The sequence below is a fragment of the Natator depressus genome, chromosome 3, assembly GCF_965152275.1.
Source record: "Natator depressus isolate rNatDep1 chromosome 3, rNatDep2.hap1, whole genome shotgun sequence".
NCBI classification, from domain to species: Eukaryota; Metazoa; Chordata; order Testudines; family Cheloniidae; genus Natator; species Natator depressus.
This window is the reverse complement of record NC_134236.1, coordinates 126,962,368-126,979,618: the sequence shown is the minus strand read 5'-3', so window position 1 is coordinate 126,979,618 and position 17,251 is coordinate 126,962,368.

Below are 17,251 nucleotides of genomic sequence, written 5' to 3'. Positions count from 1 at the left end.
GCTCGCTCACCACTGCCCTGGCACTCCTGGCTCTGCTGCTGCTCCTCACGAGGGAAATGCACTTCAAGTTAAGAAGTTTCAATTCTTGAGCTAAAATTAATTCTTTAAGCAAAAAATATTTGCAAGTGATTTATACTGTGGAAAGTTACAGTATTGAAACTGGAAAATCTATTTCACAGTGAAAAATAATTGTCTATTTAAACAGAAATCATTATTTCAGTGTTATAATGAAAGCCGTAGATGCTTACAGTCATTAATATGTCTCGATCAAACATAAACGTTTTGATTTTTCAGCTCAAATGACCCGTGATGAGCTATTAATGTGAAGTTCTATAATGAGCATTGAGCTTTTCCTCAAGGTAATTGCTATTTCTTGTTTAATTGCTGAGTGTAAGGTCATACAAGCCACCTCATAATCAGAAGTGGTCATGTGCCCCGTCCCCAATTTTAAATTGTGCTCCCTCCCACTATCAAGAGTTAACCATTGCCTCTGATTCAGTGTAAAGGTGGAGGGACACCACTGACTTCAAACAAGTTACTCCAAATTTACACCAGTGTAGCTAAGAATAGAATTTGGCCCTTTGCTTCCACTCTCCCAGTTGATGCACTAGGATTTGGATTGGCGTTTCTTGCTACGAGTAAAAGGAGTCACCCCAATAAATTACCCTCATCTGCACATCGGTAGGAGACTGAGAGCCCCTTGTCAACTAACAAAGTGCGCCATATACAAAATAAATGTAGCATGCTAATTATTCTCTACAATTGTCATTGATTTTTGTGTTAGTTTTGCACATTCTGTAACTAGGAAAGCTAATTTACTAATTTTTATAGTGTCATCAACGTTAAAGCCTAAAGTGGCTATTCAGGTCTATGCCCAAATGACATATTTGTCAATTCTGCAGGCAGATTCTACAGGATTCAAAGCTGGTTGCAACCTGGATGCTGTTTATTTCAGGCAATGTACAAATTTGTCTCCATAAACTGTATCCAAATGTGAGCTCTCTGGATTACTGTAGGTGATAGAATTGTAAGCTTAGTGAATGTTCATGGAAATCTGATGGGTTATTTATAAGGACCTCCAATATAAATATTGATGAGCCACCTGCTCATCAAATTTGGCCAGCATAGACACACTGTACCTGTGAACCAGAAATGTAAGAAGCTTAGCCAACAATTAAGCTCTTTGTATAATGAAAGGCAATCTTTGTACCTGCAAAGTCTGAAGTCCTGGTTCCCTGATAAGTATAAGTGCCAAGGGGGGATGTAAAAGCTCAGCGTTCTCTTCTTTTGCTCATTTACAAGTTTATTTCCGGCCTGTTTCCTGACAAAGACAGTTTACATTTGCAAGGCTGATTGCTAGGCTTGATTCCCCCCGCCCCCCAAATAGGTCGTGGATTTTGGATGGTTTTCACCTACAGCCACCTAGGGATGGTCTTTGGAGTCTAAAAACCACAGGTCTCTAGCTGGATCAGTCAGCCTGCAGTCATATGAGACTGTGCCATCCAGACTGCTGGTGGTGGTGGCATTAGAACCACTGGCAAGCTACCTCCCAGCCATCTGCATGTAGGCTGCTCTGATGAGCAGTCATTGTAATCTTTGGACACAAGGAATAACTGTTAAACAGAAGGTGAGGCAGGGGGGACTAGGTGGAGCAATCATGGGACTGAGAGCAAGGGATTCCTGGTCTCACATGGGAGGCGGGGATGCTAAACGGAGAAAGGAATGAGAAGGGGGGTGAGAAGGTGAGGGGAATGAAGATGAGAAGGTGGGAGGAGGTTGGAGGGATGAGACTTCTTCCAACAAGAAATAAACTCCGTGGGAGCCTCCAAAACCTAGCATCAGTCCTGCAAATGTTACTTGGCCTCTATGCGCCACTGCACGGCCACCATGCTAAGTGTCTTGCATGGCTTCAATAAAGGACTTCTGCAGACACCAGTGTCCAGTTTTCACCTTTTGAAGAGCAAAGAGATCATAGCAGAGGAATTTGGATTGTGCAGCTCTTGAAGCTGGAAGGCGGGAACTTGAAGCTGAGAAAAGTGTTAATTGTGCAAATAAACAAGTGAGAAATGAAGGCCCAAATGTGATCTCCCTTACAGCAATATATTCCTATTGGCTTTGACTGTGTTTCTTCTGATTTACACCAGCATGAGATAGTTCAGAATCCGCCTGCTATTGAGTTGGAAGAAATACATTAGCCCTCAAGGTAGGTGTTTGTAAAAACCCTTCGTAGTTGCAGTTTGCTAGCATGAAATGAAGAACTCTGGAGCAAAATGTTGTGCATTCTTTTTATCTGTATACATGTAGTAACTATCTATATTCAGAAGGGACTGTAAATCCTAGATTTCGATGCCAGACCCAATCTTGCACTCCGTAATCCCATTGATTTCCATCAATGGGAGATTGTTCTGAGTAGGGCTTGCAGGATTTTAAGAAGAGAGTAGCTTTACATCCCCAAGAGCCTGATTCTATTCTCTGTTGTACCAAGTTCTACCAAAAGTAACTACAGTGAAGTTGATGGAATTACACTGATATTAGCGAGAGGTGAACAGCTTAATTGTGGGGGCCCAATTGTCTAGGAAGAAATACTGGTCTAAAATGTAATACTAGAGCTAGCTGGAAAAAATCCAATGAAAAAATATTTCATTGGTATTTGCCAGGTCATCAAAACTGAAATGTTCTGCGGAGATGGTTCAAGTTGAATGAAGTTCTGAAGGAACCCAGGGCAGGGATTTGATAGAACTCTGCATATCAGGCACATTTGGAAATCTGCCTGGCTCCAGTCTGGTCCATTCGCTGGACTGCCTTAGAATCTGGGACCTCAGGGCTTCCAGAGACCAGAGCTCTGGGGCAGCCAGCCAGATCGACTGCCCTGGAACTGGGGCTCCCTTCCCTTTTGCAGGGAATTTCAAAAATTTTGGAATCAGAACAAAAGCAATTTTTGACATATCGAAATCCTTTTCAAAGCTGTTACCTCTCTCCACATGTTTCAGAGTAACAGCTGTGTTAGTCTGTATTCGCAAAAAGAAAAGGAGTACTTGTGGCACCTTAGAGACTAACCAATTTATTTGAGCATGAGCTTTCGTGAGCTACAGCTCACTTCATCGGATGCATACTGTGGAAACTGCAGAAGACATTATATACACAGAGACCATGGAACAATACCTCCTCCCACCCCACTCTCCTGCTGGTAATAGCTTATCTAAAGTGATCATCAAGTTGGGCCATTTCCACATGGCTCTATTTAATACACATTACGGACTCAGTTTTCATCTGTGTTGTATTCAGTGCAGTCATTTACCCCTGTGTAATGTGTGTATAAGGTGCTACCCAGTCAGGTTTCTCAAATTCCTTAGCTATAATTTCTCTCCCTAAAAGCCCTCAGTCAGGCTGGGTTTACGAGCAGAGGGATATAAAAATGTCTACCGTCCTGGCTACATTTGTTTTAAAATTCAAAACTATTATTAAAATTATCCCCCCTCCTTCCTCACCACATCTGTGGCATGTCACTAAACAAACAGATATTGGGGGCTATGACTTCTTATTGGTATGAATTTGGGACGGTCTACTTGATAGTAATGTGGTTATCCCAAACACATGCCAATTAAACATCTGTCTTTCCCACACACAGACTACTTTTTCTTCCTCCTTTGCCCTCCTCATGTTCCCTCACCACTAGTTTATCCTCATACTTGGGCCCGTAGTGGCCTACTTGTAAGCTGTACCTGTGTTTTCTCTATGGGGCACCTTTTTGTTACTGATTCAGCAGAGGATGTTGAGGATCTACCATTTACATTGTCTTTTTGGTAGGGCACAGAGGATTTCATATACCAGCTATGTGACAGTCCACTGGAATGTTACCCATTGGAACAAGGTACCAAGGGTTGTGGTAGATTTTCCATCACTGGCCATTTTAACATCAAGATTAGATGTTTTTCGAGAGGCTCTAATTCAAACAGGAATTATTTCAGAGAAGTTCCAGGCCTGTGCAGGAGGTCATAGTAGATGATCACAGAGATCCCTTTTGGATTTAGATGCATAGATTTTATTCCTAATTGCATTACTTGAATAAAACTCTTTTGTAAAGCTTCACTAAGCTGTTATGTTCAGTTTTACTCAAAAACTTAGGTCTGGTCTACACTACAGAGGTAGGCTGATGGAAGACAGCTTCCATCGATCTAACTACAGAAGTTTCTACACTTAAATTTTGCTCCCGCCAATGTAACCGTCCTGCTTCACCAGTTTAAGAATCACCTCCACGAGTGGCAGGTTGACACAGTGTCAGTATAGTAACTATGTTGCTGACATCGACTGCTACTGAGTTGCAGGAGCCATTCCATAATGCCCTACACCGACAGTACAATCGATTCAAGTGCTCCTGGTGAGGAAACGCACTGCCGACACCAGGAGCAAAACAATGTAATTACTGCGGTGGCTGTATGCTGACATAAGTTAGGTCAACATGATTTGGTAGGGTAGACATGGCCTCATTCCCTGCAGTGAAGGCGTTGGCTTATCACAACAAAGACAACTCTTCTGGGTCTCATTGCATTAGACCTGCTAGCTAGAGCTAAGAACTAAAATCCCAAACAGTTTAATACATTGCAGGCTGGCATTGCCACGTTCTGAAAGGCTAACCATTTTGTAACTTTATTACTGAGACAGAGATTTTCTCTCCTCCTTACAACTTAATTCTGAGGACCTTTCCATAAAAATCAGATTAAGTGTAGAGAGCAACTGGCAGTGGTTTTAGCCCTAAAGATGAGACTGTCAAAAGACTTTTTAGTGGTTTTAATCTTTTTTATCTGCCCTAGGATTCAAAGGAAGAAAGTCATTTACCAAAAAATACATGTGAAAGGCCTACAGTCTGTATATTTTAGATCAGCTTAGTCTCACTGATCCTTGCTTAACTCTTTTTTTTCTGATTATAAATTCAATTCTCCACTTGTTCTCCCTTGTCTGACATTTTCTATTGAGAAGTATAATATTTACCATTATATGTCAGAGCAATCTCAGCAAAATATCTGTAAGACTCTATCCAAATAAACACAAGACCAGTGGGATCAAAACCTCAGACCTGAAGTACCAGCCAAGACCATTACAGCTAAAGTAGTAACTCCATCAGCTGCCAGTAAGTAGCAGATACTTACCTTTGCTAGGATTGGCCACTGGAGAGACCAAGACTTTGTCTTCACTGGAAAAAAAAAAGTGTATTTTTTTTTAAACCATGAAATAATTAACATGCAGTAATTAGCATGCTGTGAAATCCTAGTGGAGACAAAGTACCTATAGTTTTTACCATGAGATTGCTAACTTGAGGTCAACACTCAGTCCACTTTCACCCATGGCTGACCTCTCCTAGTTTACGTTATGGTAATACTACAGTCAGTGCCCTTTATGCACTAGGATATTACCGTGGGATAGATAACACACAGTAGTTATCCTGCAGTGAAAACATACCTTTTTGTCAGTGACGACAAGACCTAAGTAAAAAAATGACAATAGCATAGAAAATTTGAGCTACATTCTGCCTCATTACACTGATACCATCTCTTTGATTTCACCTCACAGACACGGATTGGTTTACATGGGTTGCAGACTCCAAGCAGAGTTTTGCCCATTATCTGTAGATTTTATTCCAGTGCTGTACTCCCTTCTTTATTTGCCCCATGTTTACCAGCTGCCAGAGCAGAGTTCTCCTGGTACCCTAGATATATGCAGTAAAATTCTAGTTTCCTATGTCTAGGGCATAGAATATTGTCCCATGGTTTCATGATGCTACTACATAAATGGCAAGGCAAAGCCAAACTGTTTATTTTCAAAAGTAGCGTGGAAGACCTTTCAGAATCAGCGATCTGTTGCATGGATTTCATCCCTCTTATGCCAAATTTCAGAGTAGCCGCTGCATTCTGATTTGCTTGGGGAACAAAGCTAGTGTGTGCTTTAGCCAACCAAAGCCGAGAATTACTGGGTTTTTTAAATCCAGAATCTTGCATTATTATGAACAAACAGGTTTCTGAACGGCTGAGTTAGAAGCTGGTTTTAAATACATATACCACTAAGTTTTACAAGTCAGCTAATAAAAAAAGCTGATTGTCTGGGACAGACTCCTGTTGCTATAATGCAGTACTTATTCAAGTGGTTACTTATGTAAGTGAGATTCAGTCAAACCCTAAGGGAGCAGCCTCTGTTTCCTTGCAACTCTGGCAGTGGAATCTCTCTACAGAGAAAGTTGCTTGTAAAGAGCAAAACAGCTTCCCTGCATACACTCCCCTCCCCCTTCTACTTTTTATTCCTTCTGCGGTCCCACTCTCCCTCCTCCTGCTGCACACACAGCTAACTCCCAGATCAGAAGCAGCTCTCCACTAAAGACAGGAAGCAATTCATTTGTCTTGAACCTCAACACCACACTAATCTGAAACATGCTGGAATCATTCTTCTTTGAAATAGTTTCTAGCCCATTAGCTGTAGTTATGGAGCATGGAGCAGTGCTACTTATGTTACAACACAGGGATCCAGAGCTGGAAATGAGGAGCATTGTCTCAAACCAACAGCAGAGAGGTAGGACAAAAGATTCTCTCAGTCAGCCTGCAGCCGCCTGTCCTAGGGGGAGCATAGAAGTAGTGTATACCTCCTTCTTGCAACCCCTATACATTTCAGCAGGCTGTTGGCTAGCTTTGAAATTCACAGAGGGGAAGGAATACCGAATCCCTTCCAATCTCCACCATGCCAGAAATTCCCCTGGAAGCTTAAGATTTCACGTCAGATGAGAAGTTTCACATCCAAAACATTTTTTTTAAATGGAATGATAAATACAAGGAACCCAGGTAGAGTGAAAGTGGGTTCAGTGCAACTCCTTTAGTGAAGTAGATTCAAAAGGTCCCGCATTTTTGCAGCATATTGTGATGCCAATGAGCCTATTCTTTAACTGAAAGGGGGTGGTTTTGGTTTGTTTTTGTAAGGGAGAGAAATGAGTTCATAATCAAAGGGCATGATTATACAGTGATATCAGTCTGGGCCATTCCAGTCCATCCTAATACTCTACATTTTGAAAGTAACTTTCTTCATGAGAGGGCATGGGTGAGAGAGAGAGAATAGTCACATCTTGAAAATAAGAAGTAGAGAAAGTCAGTGACTTGCGTCTGACAGAAATTCCTTCAGCAACATTGAGAGACTCATTAGAATTTTCCCATGACACACCACAAAAGATGGCTGGGGAAAACAAAGTGAGGTGCTGGAGCTCAGTATATTCCTTTGTCCTTGAGAATCCTGGCCTTGCTGAATCTCACGGGCTGGTGCATGCATAATTTGGGGCAGCTAATTAAGTGCTCTTGCCAAAATAGAGGGGGTTGAAAGGGGTGGGGGAAGATATAAAGTTGGCTTTAATTAAAACCATGTGATTGTCTTTAATATTTACATAACGTGCTATCATAATTGCCCCTGATTGGAGACTTAAAACTGGGAGGAGGAAATGGCAGGCTGGAATTTCCCAGCTGTGAAAACCAAACACAAGCCCCTTCAACCAAACTGAACCAAAAAGCCACAGCAGAGGAAATGCATTTGAGCAATTTTAAACCCAAGAGTTACGAGCTGGGCTCAGATCAGCATATTTGTTATCATGCATTAATATGCTTTCAACAAATTGCAACACTCATGCAGGTGGTCCTATGAGCACCATTATTCTGGTTTATGGCTGCACACTTCATTAGTGCAGACAGGTTGCACGATATCAGATGGCAGTGGGATGGGGGGGGGCTAAGTAAAGCGTGTCTTGTTTGGTGCTGGTCTCCTGCCTCTCAGATTTGAGAGTCAGTAACTTGTTATACCAATAAAATAAAAACCAGCAGGATCTGATTAAAGGGGAAAAGGCAAAATGCCACATTTATTGTGAATACAGAAAGAATCATAGTAAGCAGTTAGTTATAGCTATAACATTCCATTCAATTTCATATTTATTCACACATTCACACACACACACACACACACACACACAGGTTCTGCAAGGTTGTTATCATAGTTATCAGCCTTAGAGTTGCTCATGGCAAGCCACTGGCCAGGTGGCCTGGACATGAGGAGGGAGCAGGGCCTTGTCAGATGCTCATCTGATGCTCCTGGAAGTTGGTTTGCAGAATCAGACCCCAAAGTTCTCACTTTCTAGAGTCCATTTTTATAGGAATTTCTTCCTATGCCATTCTATGGGAATTACTTCATCATGCTGTTGCTGATGGCACATTCCTGACAGCTCCCTGCTGCCAGATGTTATCTTGTTCTTTGGTTCTCCCATTCTTGAGGCTGTTGGGTGGATTCCAGTCTGCCCTCCGGGGGTCCTCTGGTTATTTCCACTTCACGCCTTCTTCAGCCATGGACACTGCATTGTTAGGCTGACACCTCCCTGATCATTCAGTTATTATCCACATCAAGCATCCATCCACATACATCCTCTAGCTCTATTTTAATCACAATTGTTAACAAAGCGAGATGAATACAACAAAAGGGCGGGGAGTCTCTGGGTGCTGTTTCTGTTGTTACAGAGTATTGCTTTGAGAGTCTCTCTGTGTGAGTAGTTGTTGTTACAAAGAATTGCTTTGAGAACAGACTCTGTCTTAGAATGTACTAGCACAATTAGCAGCTTGCAAGTTTCACACATAGAGGGAGAGAAACAGTACCAAAAACCAAGAGACCTCTTAATTAGTAATACCCTGGAATTTAAACTATGGGGAATCAAACTCATTTGTGATTTTATACAGAACTTCTTTAATATGATCCAACAAACTAACTGCTAGGGAAGGAAGAGAGTCTGATAAGAGTCTACATAAAAGAAAGTGCAATACTTTCTTTTGGTCTTCATTGTACTAATGTAATGTTAATCATGATGACCTTTTTAGATGCAGATTGAATGTATAATTTTGTAGGAATTTAATATGGCTGTAACTCAATACATAACAGCAAACAGATGGGCCCTGTACCTGAACCCTCTGAAAATTGACATCTGGATCCAAATATTGCAGTGCAGAACCATCTCTATAAAAGGCCTTAAACTGAACCCAAGCATGCTTGAACTTAATCACTTGTGGAGATAGCTATAAAACTGATGCTGTGTGTGTGTGTGCGCGCGTAGGGTACTTTTAAATTTAAAGACAGCAACCATTTTGGCTGCTATGATATGCAAAAGCAGAAACCATTTTGTGCTCAGAGAGCCTGTTATGGAGGAGAGACAGTCACTGTGCTCTCCCTCATGGAAACTTTATTTTGTTATCTCATTGGTAACCTTGATCTACAAAAATGTATAGAGTTGCTCTTTGTGTATGGAAAGACATGAGAATTGTGGTGATCTGGAACTATTAGAACAAAAATAAAATTTCCATGAGAGAACGCCCAGTGTGTGTTTGTGCAACCTGCACTGTGTACGGCTGCAGCATCTCTGATGAAAATATGGCAGCTGTCTCTAGATACATTCAAAGTTCTTGGAAATTTAAAGGTGTGGTATTCAGAAAACAAAGGCATACTGTTTCATATCTAGTTACAACATGGGCTTATAGGTAATGAGAACCAAGTACAAAGAGAAACACAATTGTATTGCTCTGTGAAACATTCTCTAGGCTCGTATAATGAGAAATTGTTAAATTTCTATCCTTTTCCTTGCAAAGATAGCCTTAAAAATGCACGCTAACGTACTGCTAGGATTGAAAGTTTGGCACTGATTTTTCCTAAAAGTCATGGAATAATTGCTATTTCTCACACTTACAACTCCTACAGCCCAACTTTAAGGATCTTGAAAACCAGGGTCACAAGTCCTTTCTATTTTTGAGAGGACCCCAGATCATTTCACAGCTATTGAGTGTAATTCCACACCACTTGCCATCAGTAGCACCAGGGCCACTGAAGGTTCTCTCCTAGCCAGTTCCTTCCAAATGAGCTGGCTCTGCTTAGCAGCCAGCACAACCTCTGACCACAAGAAGATGCACCTGAGTAGTATGAGACACCAGGTGGACTAGCCATGGAGTGAAAAGGGGACTCCTGGGTTCTAATGACAGCTCCACCACCAGCTCTCTTTGTAACCTTATTCAAGACACTTAGGCCATGATCATCAGGCATATCTGTTAATTCAGGATCCGTAGGGGTGCTGAACACCCACATTGACTTCAATTGGAATTATGGGTGCTCAGCATCTGTGAACATCAGGCACGAAGGCTCAGATGGAGGTTAGGAGCCTAAATACTTTTGTGGTTCTCGGCGTAACTGTCAGACCTTGAGCACTCAAAGACCAAAATTTATGGACGCAGGAAACTGTTGCCCTTAACTTCACTGCCTTGGTTTTTCCTAATATAAAATGGAGATAATTCTAGCTTTCTTGATGGATGGGTGATTTGATTACTGGTTAATCTCTCAGACTGCATTGGTTCAAGATTCAGTCTTCCGAGGGCTACAGCACCACTTGCCCCCAGCACGTGGGCCAGACAATATACTGGTACTTCCCTACCTCACAGGGATGCTACAGCCATTAGTGTGTGTAAAGTGCTAAGAGTCACTGGAACACACACACACAAAACCCTGCAGTGGCTGAGGGCTTAGTGGCCCTCACATTCCCTTATACATTGACGCCATCACAAGCAGCTGGTCTCCATTTCTCCCGAACAGCTGAGAGGGACCAGAAGGTTTGTTGTTTTAGTGCTACAGCCATAATGCTAATTGCCTATACGTTATATCTAGCTTCACATGTCATGTTAGTGAGCATACTGAGAGCAATGCTCTTTAACGTAGAGGGGCCACGCAAGACCCTCTGCATGGTGGGTTGTCTGTCGGGAGCCCCTGGCAGAGTGGCCACAGAGTGGATGGCAATGGGGATGGACCAGAGTAGTGGTGTCACAAATTCCGCCGATCTCATGGCTCACGTGCAATGGATGCAGAAGAGCTACAGCTTCTATTCTGACCCAGTGTTGGACTAGTGGCCACAATGGGGCAGTATGTACTGCAGCCCTACATCCTCTACGCCCATTTTATTGATTAATGCCACTCAGCATCAAGGTTTTGACTGTGAAATGCTGCTGTTCACTCGCCATCTTTGTACAAGCAAACTTCAGAAAGTTTCAGTGATGAACTTAGTTTCTGTCCCTTCCATCAGAGAGAAGCTAGTGACCTGATGAATCTAAAAAGACATTTGGAAATGCACTTTGGTATTGCTGTGTCATTTGATCATTTCACAGCAATGACAATAAGAAGAAACTACTCTGCCACAGTCAGGTCCCCAATAACCACGTTTGCCAGCTGTACCCAGATACAGTAGATTTAGTCGCATACACATTGCTGCTCTGACTAGTTTCTGGCCGCTTTCAAAAGATAACCTGGTAGTGGTGCTCAAAACGTTCTAACAAACTCTTTAAAGGCATACTACCTCATTGCTATACACTACACATGCCTCTCCCCTTAATGTAAAAAGAACAAAGTCACAACTGCATTACTATCATTAAATATCAACATGCTACAAATTAAGTCTGAGAAGTGGTTTACAACCTCTCTCCGGATAACATTTCGTAAGCATCGCAAAAACAGCTAGAACAGTGTTTGTACATTACCAGCAACATCTTCCTGCTCTATATTGGTAAGTTTCAGAGTAACAGCCGTGTTAGTCTGTATTCGTAAAAAGAAAAAAGAAAAGGAGTACTTGTGGCACCTTAGAGACTAACCAGTTTATTTGAGCATGAGCTTTCGTGAGCTACAGCTCACTTCATCGGATGCATAGCATATCGTGGAAACTGCAGAGGACATTATATACACACAGAGACCATGAAACAAAACTTCCTCCCACCCCACTGTCCTGCTGCTAACAGCTTATCTAAAGTGATCATCAAGTGATCATCAAGGAAGGCCATTTCCAGCACAAATCAAGGTTTTCTCACTCTTCCCCCCCCTCCCCCCACAGACACACATACAAACTCACTCTCCTGCTGGTAATAGCCCATCCCTCTTTGAAACCTCTCTTTATAATGCGCATGATAATCAAGGTGGGTCATTTCCAGCACTAATCCAGGTTTTCTCACCCCACCCCCCCCCACACACACCCCCTCAAAAAACCACACACACAAACTCACTCTCCTGCTGGCAATAGCTCATCTTACAATGTGCACAGCAATAATCCAAGTTTAACCAGAATGTCTTGGGGGGGGGGGGTTTGTAGGAAAAAAACAAGGGGAGATAGGCTACCTTGCATAATGACTTAGCCACTCCCAGTCTCTATTCAAGCCCAAATTAATAGTATCCAATTTGCAAATGAATTCCAATTCAGCAGTTTCTCGCTGGAGTCTGGATTTGAAGTTTTTTTGCTTTAAGATAGCGACCCTCATGTTTGTGATTGCGTGACCAGAGAGATTGAAGTGTTCTCCGACTGGTTTATGAATGTTATAATTCTTAACATCTGATTTGTGTCCATTTATTCTTTTACGTAGAGACTGTTCAGTTTGACCAATGTACATGGCAGAGGGGCATTGCTGGCACATGATGGCATATATCACATTGGTGGATGTGCAGGTGAACGAGCCTCTGATAGTGTGGCTGATGTTGTTAGGCCCTGTGATGGTGTTCCCTGAATAGATATGTGGGCACAGTTGGCAACGGGCTTTGTTGCAAGGATAGGTTCCTGGGTTAGTGGTTCTGTTGTGTGGTATGTGGTTGTTGGTGAGTATTCGCTTCAGGTTGGGGGGCTGTCTGTAGGCAAGGACTGGCCTTTCTCCCAAGATTTGTGAGAGTGTTGGGTCATCCTTCAGGATAGGTTGTAGATCCTTAATAACGCGTTGGAGGGGTTTTAGTTGGGGGCTGAAGGTGACGGCTAGTGGCGTTCTGTTATTTTCTTTGTTAGGCCTGTCCTGTAGTAGGTGACTTCTGGGAACTCTTCTGGCTCTATCAATCTGTTTCTTCACTTCCGCAGGTGGGTATTGTAGTTGTAAGAATGCTTGATAGAGATCTTGTAGGTGTTTGTCTCTGTCTGAGGGGTTGGAGCAAATGCGGTTGTATCGCAGAGCTTGGCTGTAGACGATGGATCGTGTGGTGTGGTCAGGGTGAAAGCTGGAGGCATGTAGGTAGGAATAGCGGTCAGTAGGTTTCCGGTATAGGGTGGTGTTGATGTGACCATCGTTTATTAGCACTGATGTTAAGAATTATAAAATTCATAAACCAGTCGGAGAACACTTCAATCTCTCTGGTCACGCAATCACAGACATGAGGGTCTCTATCTTAAAGCAAAAAAACTTCAAATCCAGACTCCAGCGAGAAACTGCTGAATTGGAATTCATTTGCAAATTGGATACTATTAATTTGGGCTTGAATAGAGACTGGGAGTGGCTAAGTCATTATGCAAGGTAGCCTATCTCCCCTTGTTTTTTTCCTACAAACCCCCCCCCCCCCAAGACGTTCTGGTTAAACTTGGATTATTGCTGTGCACATTGTAAGATGAGCTATTGCCAGCAGGAGAGTGAGTTTGTGTGTGTGGTTTTTGGAGGGGGTGTGTGTGTGTGGGGGGGGGGGTGAGAAAACCTGGATTAGTGCTGGAAATGACCCACCTTGATTATCATGCGCATTATAAAGAGAGGTTTCAAAGAGGGATGGGCTATTACCAGCAGGAGAGTGAGTTTGTATGTGTGTCTGTGGGGGGAGGGGGGGGAAGAGTGAGAAAACCTTGATTTGTGCTGGAAATGGCCTTCCTTGATGATCACTTGATGATCACTTTAGATAAGCTGTTAGCAGCAGGACAGTGGGGTGGGAGGAAGTTTTGTTTCATGGTCTCTGTGTATATAATGTCTTCTGCAGTTTCCACGATATGCTATGCATCCGATGAAGTGAGCTGTAGCTCACGAAAGCTCATGCTCAAATAAACTGGTTAGTCTCTAAGGTGCCACAAGTACTCCTTTTCTTTTTTCTTTTTATATTGGTAAGGTAATTTGTGGTATACTACTCTGTTCCTATTGGTACATCACAAGTGCCAAATATTCCTTTTCAGTACTCGAAAGAATCGACCTCAATGAGAGAAATCCATCTGTGTCACCTCACTCTCTTGGTTAAGGAAATCATCTGCACAAGAAACTATATTTCAGTGCCGTCAGTGAGCTCGCAACAGAAAAGTCAAGAAGCCTATATTCCATCCCATAAAAATCACTGAATAAAGAGGCATGACGTATGTCCAACCTTGGACATAGCTCAAACTCTGCTTCCAACTCATTGTTGAACTTTGGGCTCACAACATACGTGGCCTCTCAGACTCTGGGCTTGTCCATACAAACACTTAGTTCACAGCAAATTGGGGTGTAAATCTACCCTGCGCTAGCCAACTGCACACTAATCGTCCATGTGGACCTTGCTGCTATGCAGTGAAAGTTCCCTAGTGCACTTTGCTCTACTCCAGCACCGCTCTAGCACGCTAGGGAATTTACAGGACTAAGCAGCAGAATCCACACGGACAGCGAGAGTGGAGCAGGCTAATGCTGGGTAGATTTACACTACAGCTTGCCATGAATAAGTGCTTGTATAGACAAGCCCTTACTTTACCCATCTACAAAATGGATACATTAGAATGGGGAAACAGAATGGATACACACTAGACTGAAAGTTATGAGACCTGGGTTCCCTTCCCACTCCTTCCATTGATTCCCTACTAAACTGCAAATCTCTTAACCTCTGTGCCTCAGTTTCCCCCTCCTCCAGACCTGCAAGAATGGGGAGTAACAATGCTTACTAACCTTTGTAAAGCATTTGGAGAAATACATAGGCAAGTCACTATCCAACTGCAAAGCATTTTCCTTTTTAATACTTAACAAAGGAATGTTCTAAGGGTTAATATTGGAAAGGGACTCCGTCATGGTAGGTGTAAATTATTATTTCTGTGAAGTTGATTTTTGTCAGAGTAAAGGCATCTGAATGTTTGTCTTTGCCAGGAGAAAGCAAAAATGTGACCAGTTCAATAGCACTGTTGTGGAAAATTCAGACAACCTTCAGACAGGAGAGTGCTCCCCACAGCAATATTAATCGCATAGTTTACAGTTGTAAACAACTAGACAAGAAGCTATTTAGAATATAATAGGCTCTCAAACATATGTTTTGAATGTCATGCATTTCTAAACACAGCTTCAATACCTTGCTTTGCTGGACATTTTAGTCACGGACTAGTTGTTAAACGGGTCATAATATATTGTAACTGCTCCAGATTAACAAATCATATTAGCAAATAGCTTGGGTAGCACAGAGCTAGAATATTTTCTGCATTCCTCCCATCCCCTTCATGCATTTCTACTAGGGTTACCCTTACTGGCCCGTATTTGACTGGCCTGGTCAGTTTTTCTATGGATTTGCCAGTTACCATAAAAATAAATTAATCTGCTGGGGTTTCTTTTACATGGGTCTAAAGATTTGTATTATCACCACAATACACTGGGATATCTAATGTTAAACGTTTCTGTGCCCAGCTAAAGATGCTGCAGTGTTCCCACTGCTGCAGTTTAAGCAATAACTAGGGCCCTACCAAATTCACAGCCATGAAAAACACATCACAGACTATGAAATCTGGTCTCCACCCGTGAAATCTGTATAGTATAAGGTAAAAGCATACAAAAGACCAGATTTCACGGGGGAGACCAGCCTTTCTCAAATTGGGGGTCCTGACCCAAATGGGAGATGCAGGGGGGGGTCACAAGGTTATTTTAGTGGGGGTTACGGTATTGCTACCCTTACTTCTGCACTGCTGCTGGTGGGACACTGCCTTCAGAGCTGGGCGGCCAGAGAATGGCGGCTGTTGGTTGGGCACCCAACTCTGAAGCAGCGCCTTGCCAGCAGCAGCGCAGAAGTAGGGGTGGCAATGTCATACTAGGCTATCCTTACTTTTGCACTGCTGCTGGAGGTGGCTCTGCCTTCAGAGCTGGGCTCCCGGCCAGCAGCCGCCACTCTCCAGCTGCCCAGCTCTGATGGCAACACCATCACCAGCAGCTGCACAGAAGTAAAGGTAGCAGTACTGCAACCCCCCCTGCTATAACCTTGTGACCTCCCCACAACTCCTTTTTGGGCCAGGACCCCTACAATTACAACACCATGAAATTTCAGTTTTAAATAGCTGAAATCATGAAATTTACAATTTTTAAAATCCTATGACCATGAAATTGACCCAAATGGAGCATGAATGTGTGTGAGAGAGGGTTTGAGTCACATGAGAGTGAGGAGACAGGCTCCTCCCGGCCCGCTCTTTTCTGCCCCCCACCCACCGCTCTCTCCTTGCGGGACAGGCAAGCTTCCCCCTCCCCCGGCCTCTTCCCCCAACGTGCTGGGTTTCTGCCCCTCCTTCTCTCCCTCCCTGCGGCCGATCAGCTGACAACCCTTGCTACGGAGGGGGAGAGGGAAAAGCAGAGCCGCAGCGCGCTCTGTGCTCCAGGGACCTTGGGGAAGGGGGTGGAATCAGGGCATATCCCCTCCAACCCCCTTCCCTGAGCCGCTCAGGGCAGGGGGCTGGGAGCACCCCCACAGCCCCAGCCCACACCCCCAACCCTCTGCCCTGACCCTGCACCCCCTCACACACCCCCAGCCCTCTGCCCTTACCCCTGAACCCCCCCACACCCCAGCCCCATGCCCTGACCCCTGAGCCCCCCAGCCCCGTGCCCTGACTCCGGCACCCCCCACCCCATGCCCTGACTCTTGCACCCCCCACATCCCCACCCCCACCCTGAGCACCAAACGGGAGCTCCTGCACCCCCCCCACATTCCCACCTGCACCCCTCACACCAAATGGGAGCTGCCCAGGAAAGCGCTCCACACCCATACCTCCTGCCCCAACCCTGAGTCCCTCATTCTAGCTCCTGGCCAGACCCTGCACCCCAATCCCCAGCCTGCTCCTTCACCCCCAGCCCTGTTCTCAGCGCACTCCCACCCTCATCTCAGTGCAGAGAGAGGAAGAGAATGGCTAGAACCAGGGAGAAGGTAGGTACCCACTCTGTGTGGACAGGGCCAGGACCCCAGACCGGCAGCGGGCTGAGCGGGGCCGGCAGCCGGGACCCTGGCTAGCAGGAACCGGCAGACAGAACCCCAGACCGGCAGCGGGCTGAGCCGCTCAGCCCACTGCTGGTCTGGGGTCCCAGCCGCCGGCCGCACTCAGCCCACTGCCGGCCCGGGGTTCTGGCTGCCGGCCCCTTGCCAGCCAGGGTCCCGGCCGCAGGCCCCGCTCAGCCCGCTGCTGGCCTAGGTGAATGGAACCCCCAGGCCGGCAATGGGCTGAGTGGGCCGACGG